General features: G+C 41.2%; 1 protein-coding gene and 1 pseudogene across 1 annotated transcript in view; both read right to left on the reverse strand.

The window, feature by feature from the left end:
• CPQ (carboxypeptidase Q) overlaps nt 1–8,936 on the reverse strand; it is a 577,066-nt gene that overhangs the window by 481,528 nt on the left and 86,602 nt on the right. The window lies entirely within an intron of this gene.
• On the reverse strand, nt 2,007–3,042 carry LOC102812748 (annotated as a pseudogene).

Consider the following 8,936-nt stretch of genomic DNA (forward strand, 5'->3'; position numbering starts at 1 on the left):
GTTTGGTAAGGTGGAGGGTCAGAGAAAAAGAGGAAGACCCCCAACAAGATGGATTGGCCAAGTGGCAGCATCGATGGACTCAAGCGTGACAACAGTAGTGAAGTTGGCCCAGGACCGGGCAGTGTTTCGTTCTGCTGTGCATAAGGTCGCTATGGGTCGATATCAACTCGATGGCACCTAACAACAACAACAACAATGGCTAATGATTGTGAGCATTTCTTCAGATGTTTGTTGACTACCTGAATGTCTTTTTTGATGCAGTATCTGTTTATGTATTATGCCTATTCTTCAATTGGATTATTTGTCTCCTGTTTATTGAGGTGTTGAAATGTTCCATAAATTTTAGGCAGTAGTCCTTTGTATATCATTGACAATTTTTTCCCCCGTCTGTTGGTTTCTTTTTACTTGTGTTGAAATCTTTTGATGCACATAGTGTCTACTTTTAGGAGTTTCCAATCATCTATTTTGTCTTTTGTTATGTTTGATGGTGTATTTATGCCATGAATTAAAGCACCTGTTTATCCCTGTTTTTCTCATTTTACATTTGGGTCTTTAATCCACGTTGAGTTCATTTTTTATATATGGTGTGAGATATACAAATGGGTCTGGTTTCTTTCTTCTCAGATGGCTTTCCAGTTTGGGGAGCACCATTTGTTGAAGAGACTATCCCTTCCCCATTTACTGTTTCAGTCCTTTGTCAAAAATCAGCTGAGCAGGTGGATGGATTTACTTCTAGATTTTCAGTTCTGTTCCATCGAGCCTTTTTTTTTTTTTTTTTTTTTAAATCATTACCAGGCTGTGAAGTTGGTTTTGAGATCAGGAAGTGAGAAAACTTTTACTTTGTTCTTTTTAAGAAATGCTTTCTTAATCCATGGTCACTTTCCTATCCATATGAAGTCAGTGATTAGTTTTTCCATCTCTCTAAAGAATGTTGTTGGAACCTGGATTGTGATTGTATTATAGTTATAGATTGTCTTGGGTTATGTTGGCATTTTCACAATGTTAAGTCTTTCTATCCATGAATATGGTATATTCTTTCATTTTTGACGGTCTCTTTTGCTTTCTTGTAGTAGTGTTTGGTGGTTTTCTTTGTATAGGTCTTTTATCTTTTTCGTTAGATTTATTACTAAGTATTTCAACTTTTTGTGGCTATTGCAAATTGTACTGTTTTCCTGGTTTCCTTTTCAGAGCTTTATTTATTAGTATAAAGGAATCCAACTGATTTTTGTTGATCTTGTACCCTGTCACTTTGCTGAATCTTTTAATGAAATCCAATGCTTTTCTTGCTGAGTCATTAGGATTTTCTAAGTATAGGATCACGTCATCTACAAATAGAGTTTTACTTCTTTTTTGCTAATTTGGATGCCTTTAATTTCTGTTTCTTGTCTTATAGCTTTGACTAAGACAATATTGCATAAATGTGGTGGTAAAGGGTATCCTTGTCTGGTTCCTTTTCACAAGGGGAATGACTTCAGTTTCTCTCTACTGAGAGCAACGTTGGCTGTTGGTTTTGTATGTTGTTGTTAAGTGCTGGCAAGTCAGTTTTGACTCATGGCAACCTTGTACAGGGTTTCCAAGTAGTAGCTGCTGGGTTTGAACTGGCAACCCTGTGGTTTGCAGTACAGCGCCAATCCTGTAGCACCATACCAGGGGTCTATATGCCCTTAATTACATCAAGGAATTTCCCTTCTATTCCTATTTTGTTGAGTGTTTTTATCAGGAATTGGATCCCACCCCCACCCCCCACAGGGCACAGACACTGTTCATTGAGTGGTAGGCACAGGTAGCTGGCTCCAGTGTTGGAGCTGAAATGGCAGGTCATGCCAGGGTGCTGTGAGCATCTGGCATACAGGGCCCTGTCCTCCACCCTAGGGGGGGGTGGCACAAGCTCACTATGACAGGAGCAGCCAAGGAGCCAGCCAGGATCCTGGGCAAGAGGCAGCCGATTGGCACAGGGACCTGGGGTGAGGGGTACTAGGTTTAGGCATCCTAGGGAGAAGAGGGGATCATGTCTGCCCGGTAGAGTAAAGGCTGTGGTGGTGGTCGCCTGGTCCTGGCACCTGGCAGAAGAGCAGAGGAGTAGTCCGGTCTGGCTGCCCCCTCACGAGACCGGCTCATGCCAGATGGCACCATAACAGCTATCAGAGCCCAGGCTGCCGGACATACTGATACTCTCACCCCGTCTTTGTTCCAAGGAACAGCTATCTTCTTCACAGTGCCCCGCCAGCTCAAAAAAGTAGGATCGCGAGCCAAAGATCTGCTTGCATCTGAGGATGCGGCTGGTGCTCAGGTCCTGAAGGGGCCGGTGCACCCGGAAGACAACCACCAGCACAGTGGTAGGCAGCAGCTCCCACACAAAGAGGATGAGGCCAAACACCAAGTAGCCTTTGTTCCCCAAGTCATTCACCAGATCCGCCTGGTCAGAGACCTGTACCAGTCATAATCGAAGGAGTCCAGCTGGCTCCAGGGGCCAAGGTCAGGGCCGCCAGGTTGTAGCAGGCCCGGCTGACATAAAACAGGACCATGGTACCACCCATCGCAGCCGCTTGGCACACGTTGGTCCCCAGGATGCGCACCAGAAGAAGGGTGGCACTGACAGGAAAGCACAACTAGTTCACCAGCAGAAAGAGGAGAGAGGCCACCAAAAAAAGCCCCTTGGACAACCAGCAAACCTTGACTCATCTCAGGCCGAAGTTTTGCCTTGGCCTTGAACACCACTTGGGCAAAGTAGAGGTTCATAAGCATCAGCGTGAAGAACTGCAGGCAGACGGGGTAGCAGTAGAGAAGGTAGAGGGCAGGGACCCCAAACAGTTAGCTCGGAGGGTTTCTCGGAATTAGAAGAAGTAGAGGGTGGTGCACACACAGCCCACAGCAGACAGAGTCGTTTGTGGCCATACAAGAGCACCAGCCAGAGCTGGGCATAGACGGAGAAGAGGAGGGCATACAGAGTGGTGTAACCCGCAGTCAGGCCCAGGGTCACAAGGGTGGCAACGCAGGCATCAGCCCAGCGGCAGGCACCAGACCAGACAGGTTACTCTTCATAGCAGAGAGGGAAGCCTGGCCGGCTGCGCTCACCACCTCTGCCAGTCCTTGGGGTCACTCTCATAGCGGCCCTGGTGCCTTCTGTGCCCGGGCCAGCATCCTGTCAGCATGGAGCCTCCCTCTCTTATTTCCGGCACTCCTGAGATGGGACAGGTAGTGGTGCCCTGCTGCAGGCCGCTTGGTTTCCACGCTGGAGAGGAGGAGGTAGTGGGATTTCCCGACCGATCCCCAGTCCAGATAGAACCATAACCACAGCCACAGTAATTGCATCAGACATCTGAACGTCAATTGCAGCTTTGCCATTTGCTTTCAACCACAGTGATCACCACTCTGTTTACCAAGTTTTTACCAGCTCCTGTGGACGATGTCATTATTCCCATTTTACAGTGGTGGAAACTAAGGCCATGAAGAGCAGAAAGGCTTGTCAGCATAAGCAAGTCTCCAGCGTCCCAATGTGGGGCTCCGGAGAATCCCTTACCGGCTCCCTCATACACCCAAGGCATGAAGATGTCCAGAGCTGCGTTTAGGCATTGGATTTTGACAAATGTCTTTTCTGCATTTATTGATACCATCATGTGGTTTTTCATTCTATTTATATGGTGGGTTATGCTGATTGCTTTTTTAATATTGAGTCATCCCTGAATACCTGGCATGCATCTGACTTGATCATGATGTATTATTTTTTGACACGCTGTTGGATTCTATTGGCTAGAATTTTGTTGAGAATTTTTTCATCTATGTTCATGAGGGATATTGGCCTATCATTTTCTTTTTTAGTGATGTCTTTGCTTGGTTTGGTATCAGGGTTATGCTTGCTTCATAAAATGGATTTTGGAGCTGTTGGTCCTTTTCTATATCCTGGAATAATTTGAGTTGAATTGGTGTCAGCTCTTCTCTGGATGTTAGATCAAATATTTAATATCGAGAACAGCAACTTACTTCATCTTACTTCTTCTAACATCAGCCGACCTGCCTCTCCATGTGATGAATGGCTGTTGTTGTTGTTGTTGTTGTTTTTAAGTGCTGTCAACTTGGTTCTGACTCATAGCGACCCTGCACAGGGTTTCTGAGGAGCAGCTGGTGAGTTTGAACCACCGACTTTGCGGTTCAAATCAACCTCACAGTCCAGCATATTAATCCACAACACCAATGGCAGAGGCTATTCAACTATTACTGTTGACTCAGTGACAGAAGCTGATTATTCTTTCAATACCACTGCTGTTTTGAAGGATATTGGAGGGCTATGTAATTTATAGCATTCTGTCTTCCACCATAGAAACAAAGTACATTCACTCCAAAGAAACATTCTTGTAAGCCCACACTGAGATCCTCTCTTGGAAACAGTCCTTTGAAAGCACACTCTTCTACAACATCAGCACTGCATAGTTATAAAAAAAAAAAAAAAAGGAAGAAAAAAACCCCCAAAACTAGAGAAACACAGAAGCTATTTCTTGATTTGAGATTTTTGTACATTTATTTAACAACTAACAGTAATTATCTATGGGGTGAAGTATCTTCATTTGCATATGGCTTATATGGCATACACTGATAATGGTTAACTCTAAAAATAACTTTAGGAGTTATTACCCTAAAGCTCATGCTGTTAATGAGAAAGTTCAGAGGAAATGGTATTGATTACACCCTGCTAATTAGTTGACTTATCTGGGATAGTATGGGATCCTTCGGATTTTAAAAAAAGAATTTTTTTTTTTTTTATAGTGCTTTCAATTCAAGTTCATTTTATAATATTGACTTTGATATTTATTAGTGCTTTAAAATGTTTAATGCTTTATCAAAAAGAATAATGACAGTAATGGCTTTTAAGACACTTTTTTTAAAGGAGCATTCATAGTACTGTGGGTTAGGTATGGGTCTGCTAACCACAAGGTCAGCAGTTCAAATCCATCAGCCACTCCTCAGGAGACAGATGAGGCTTTCTACTCCCATAAAGATCTATAGTCTCAGAAACCCTATATAGAGTCACTATGAGTCAGGATTCACTCAATGGAAGTGGGTTTGGAATGGGACACTTAAAAAAATTCATGAAGTGATACTGAGAAAAGAAAAAGAGAAGGAATATATAAGGTATTCTTTATAGAAGAATGCCAGCTAATCAATGTAATGGGAATAATTTAATTAGAAAAGCTTTTGCAACCACCAAAAATCATCAAAGAATGCTAAAATTTCATTAGGTAAAATTTTGCTGGGGAATAGAAGATTCACCAAGTCTAAAAGCATCACCCTAAAACACAAGGTATCTCCTCCTACAAAAGGGAAGATGTACTTTTTCTGTGAAGAAATTCAGTAAGTACTGCCTTAGACCAGTGACCAAACTTAACCAGACAAGGAAAAGTGACCTGATCTGCCCCTTACAGAATGCAGTGTTGCTGTTGTTGTTCTTGTGTTAGGTGACATTATGTATCAGAATGAAACACTGCAAGGTTCAGTACCATCCTCACAATTAGAGCTAAGTTTGAGCCAATTGTTGCAGCAACTATCAATGTAACTCATTGTTCTCAGACCCTCTACTTTTACCAAACATGATATCCTTCTCCAGGGACTGGGCTCTTCTGATAACATGTATGAAGTATGAGAGATAAGTCTAGTCATCCTCTCGTCTAAGAAACACTCTGCCTATACTTCTTCTAAAACAGATTTGTTTGTTTTTCTGGCAGTCCATGGTACTTTTAATATTCTTCTCCAACACCGTAACTCACAGGCACTGATTTTTCTTCAGTCTTCCTTATTCACTGTCAAACTTCCACATGTATATGTGGCAACTGAAAATACCATGATTTGGGTCAATCACACTTTGTTGTTGTTGTTGTTATGTGCCATGGAGTCGGTTTTTAGTCCTCAAAATTGTATCTTTGCTCTTTAATACTTCAAAGAGGTTTTTTGCAGCATATTTCTCCAGTGCAATAAGTCATTTGATTTCCTGATTGCTGCTTCTATGAATGTTGATTGTGGATCCAAGTAAAATTAAATTCTTGCCAACTTCAATCTTTTCTCTGTTTATCATGTTTATCCACAATTGTAAGGATTTTTTTTTTTTTTCTTTACACTGAGGTGTAATCCAGACTGAAGGCAGCAGTCTTTGATCTTCATCCATATATAAAGCAATGGTGGTGATGATTGTGTGCCACAGAGTTGGTTCCAAATCAAAGTGACCTTGCATAAGGTTTCAGAGGCTATAAATCTGTATGGGAGCAGAAAACCTCATCTTTCTCCCAAAGATTGGCTGGTGGATTATAATTGCTGACCTTGTGGTTAGCAAACCTACTCATAATTCATTATGCTACTAGGGCTCCTTGTATCACGTCACAGGAGAGACAAAACATTGGCCTATGTAACTTTTGCCAAAAAACTTTAACCTGAATCTAATACTGAGGAAATAGTCTAACAGCTTCAAGTTGATGGATATTCTGTAAAACAATTGCCTTGGATTTCACAAATGCCAATGTAATAAAATATTAAGAAGACAAGGGGAAAGTTCCAAATTATAGGAAAATAAACCTAAAGACAACAAATCTAGTAAATGTCCCTTTTTTTTTTTTTTTTTGAAAATACATCTTTTATATTTTAAAATTTCTATTTATTATAGTAACATACATATATCTATATATGTACATATATCAAAATATTTGCTATTTCAACCATTTTTACATGCACAATCCAGCCACACCAACCACACTCCCTATGTTTCACAACCATCACCACTATCCTCCATATTCACGTTCTTGACTGAATTCTAAAATTAAAAAAAAAAAAACGGGCATTATTGTGAGGGACAACTGGCCTTATATAGTATTTTTATAACAGTACTAAGTATTCTAGGTGATACAATGATATTGGAGCTATAGCCTCCTTTTTCTTATTAAATACATGTCACTGTATTTATGGGTAGAAGTATCAATAGGTTTGTACCTTACTTACAAATGTTTCAGAAGACAAGGGAGGAGAGGAGAGAAGAAAAGAGACAGGGAGTGGGAGGGAACACCAGAGAGAAGGAGAGAGCATGCAAATTTGGCAAAATGTTAAACAGTGAATCTAGATAAAGAGTCTATGAAAGAACATAGAAAGCAACAGTCACAGAACTTTTTTAAATGGTAAGTTATAGTTCATCAAAACTTAAAACCTCTCATCAACAGGCACTATTACACAAGGAGAAAAGTCAATGAAGAACATATTTGCAAAGCATACGAGGGCAAGGCAAAATGCCTAGAATATATAAAGAACTTCTCCTCCTACTAATAAAGACAAACAATCCAATTTTTTAAATGGGCAAAAGACTTCCATAGACTTTTCCTAAAGAAAGGTCCAGAAATGTCCAGTCAGCCCATGAAAGTCTGTTCAGTAGCATGAGGCAACAGAGAAATGCAAACCGAAACTTCATTGAGATACAAACACACCTACCAGAATGGCCCAAATTTAAAAGACTGAAACACGGAATTATAGGGAACCTTTGGAGCAGCCTAAGCTCGCACATGGCTGGTGGAACTGTAGAGTGGTATAAGCACTATGGAAAGCAATTAGGCAACTTCTTATAATGAATACATGAGTCACTATTCATTCTTTCAGCTTTACTATACATTGGTACTTTCACAAAAAAATATATTGTTGTTAAGTGCCGTTGAGTCAGTTCTGACCCATAGCAACCCTGTATAGGGTTTCTGATGAGCGGCTGATGAACTTGAACTTCTCTATTCTCTGATCTTATGTGATTTTGGAATAATTACTCATTTAAGGAATATTTGAGTATCTACATGTGGAAGGCAATCGAGTATTAAAAACAGAGGTTATGCAGTTTATCTAATACTATTATAACAGAAATACTACATACGGGTGGCTTTAACAAACAGAAATAACTGCTGTTTCAGAGGCTAAAGGTGTGAATTCAACCTGCCAGCTATAGGGGAAGACTTTCTCTGCCCGGGCACTGGGGTAGGGTGGGGCCTCATCTGTTTTCTTGCTTCTTGGGTGATCTCCATGTGGTTTGGCACCTTGGTTTCCTTCTCTGTCCTAATCTGCTCTTTTTATATCTCAAAGGTGATTGGCTTAAAACACATCTTATGTTAATACAGCCTCTTTATATAATAAAGCAAACACATTCCTAAATGGGATTATAGCCACAGGTACAGGGGTTGTTGTTAAGTGTCTTTGAATTGGTTCAAATCCATAGTGACCTTGTATAGATAGGGTGTCTGAGGAGCAGCTGGTGAGCTTAAACCACAAACCTTGAAGTTCAGCACATTAACCCACAGTGCCACACCAGGACTTATAGTTTGGGGGAATATGATTCAGTCCATAACAGTGGTATATAAGAAAGACCCCATGGAATTTACATTTTCATGGGAAGAAAGATATGAAACAATAAACAGGTGGATGGCTAGCAGATGATGAATGGAGGGATGGGTAGAAGGATACATGCATGCATGCATGGCTGGGTAGGTGGGTGGAAGGATGGGTAGGCTGATGGATGGATAGATGGTAGGTAAATGGATGGATGGATGGAAAGAGAGGGAAAGAAGCAAGTTACCAACTGTTATTAGGACTCTGGGAGTCCTGGTATAGTGCTGTGGGTTAATGCATCAGACTGCAAAGTCAATTGAACTGCAAGGTTGGTGATTCAAGTTTACTGGCCACTCCTCAGAAACCCTATACAGGGTCACTATGGGTAGGAACCAACTTGACAGCACTTAACAACAACAACTTTAGGACTCTGAACATACAGAGGACATGCCAACTGCATAAGCCAGCAGCTTGCCACCTGACCTACAAAGCCAGCATGCAGAGCCAGCAGCATGTCACCCCACAAGCATGTGATTCAGGAGAAGCCTCCAGTCTGAAATCTGATCCATGAGTTTAGAATTTGACAGCTGCCACAATTGTGA

The sequence above is a fragment of the Chrysochloris asiatica genome, unplaced genomic scaffold, assembly GCF_000296735.1.
Source record: "Chrysochloris asiatica unplaced genomic scaffold, ChrAsi1.0 scaffold00031, whole genome shotgun sequence".
Taxonomy (NCBI): Eukaryota; Metazoa; Chordata; class Mammalia; order Afrosoricida; family Chrysochloridae; genus Chrysochloris; species Chrysochloris asiatica.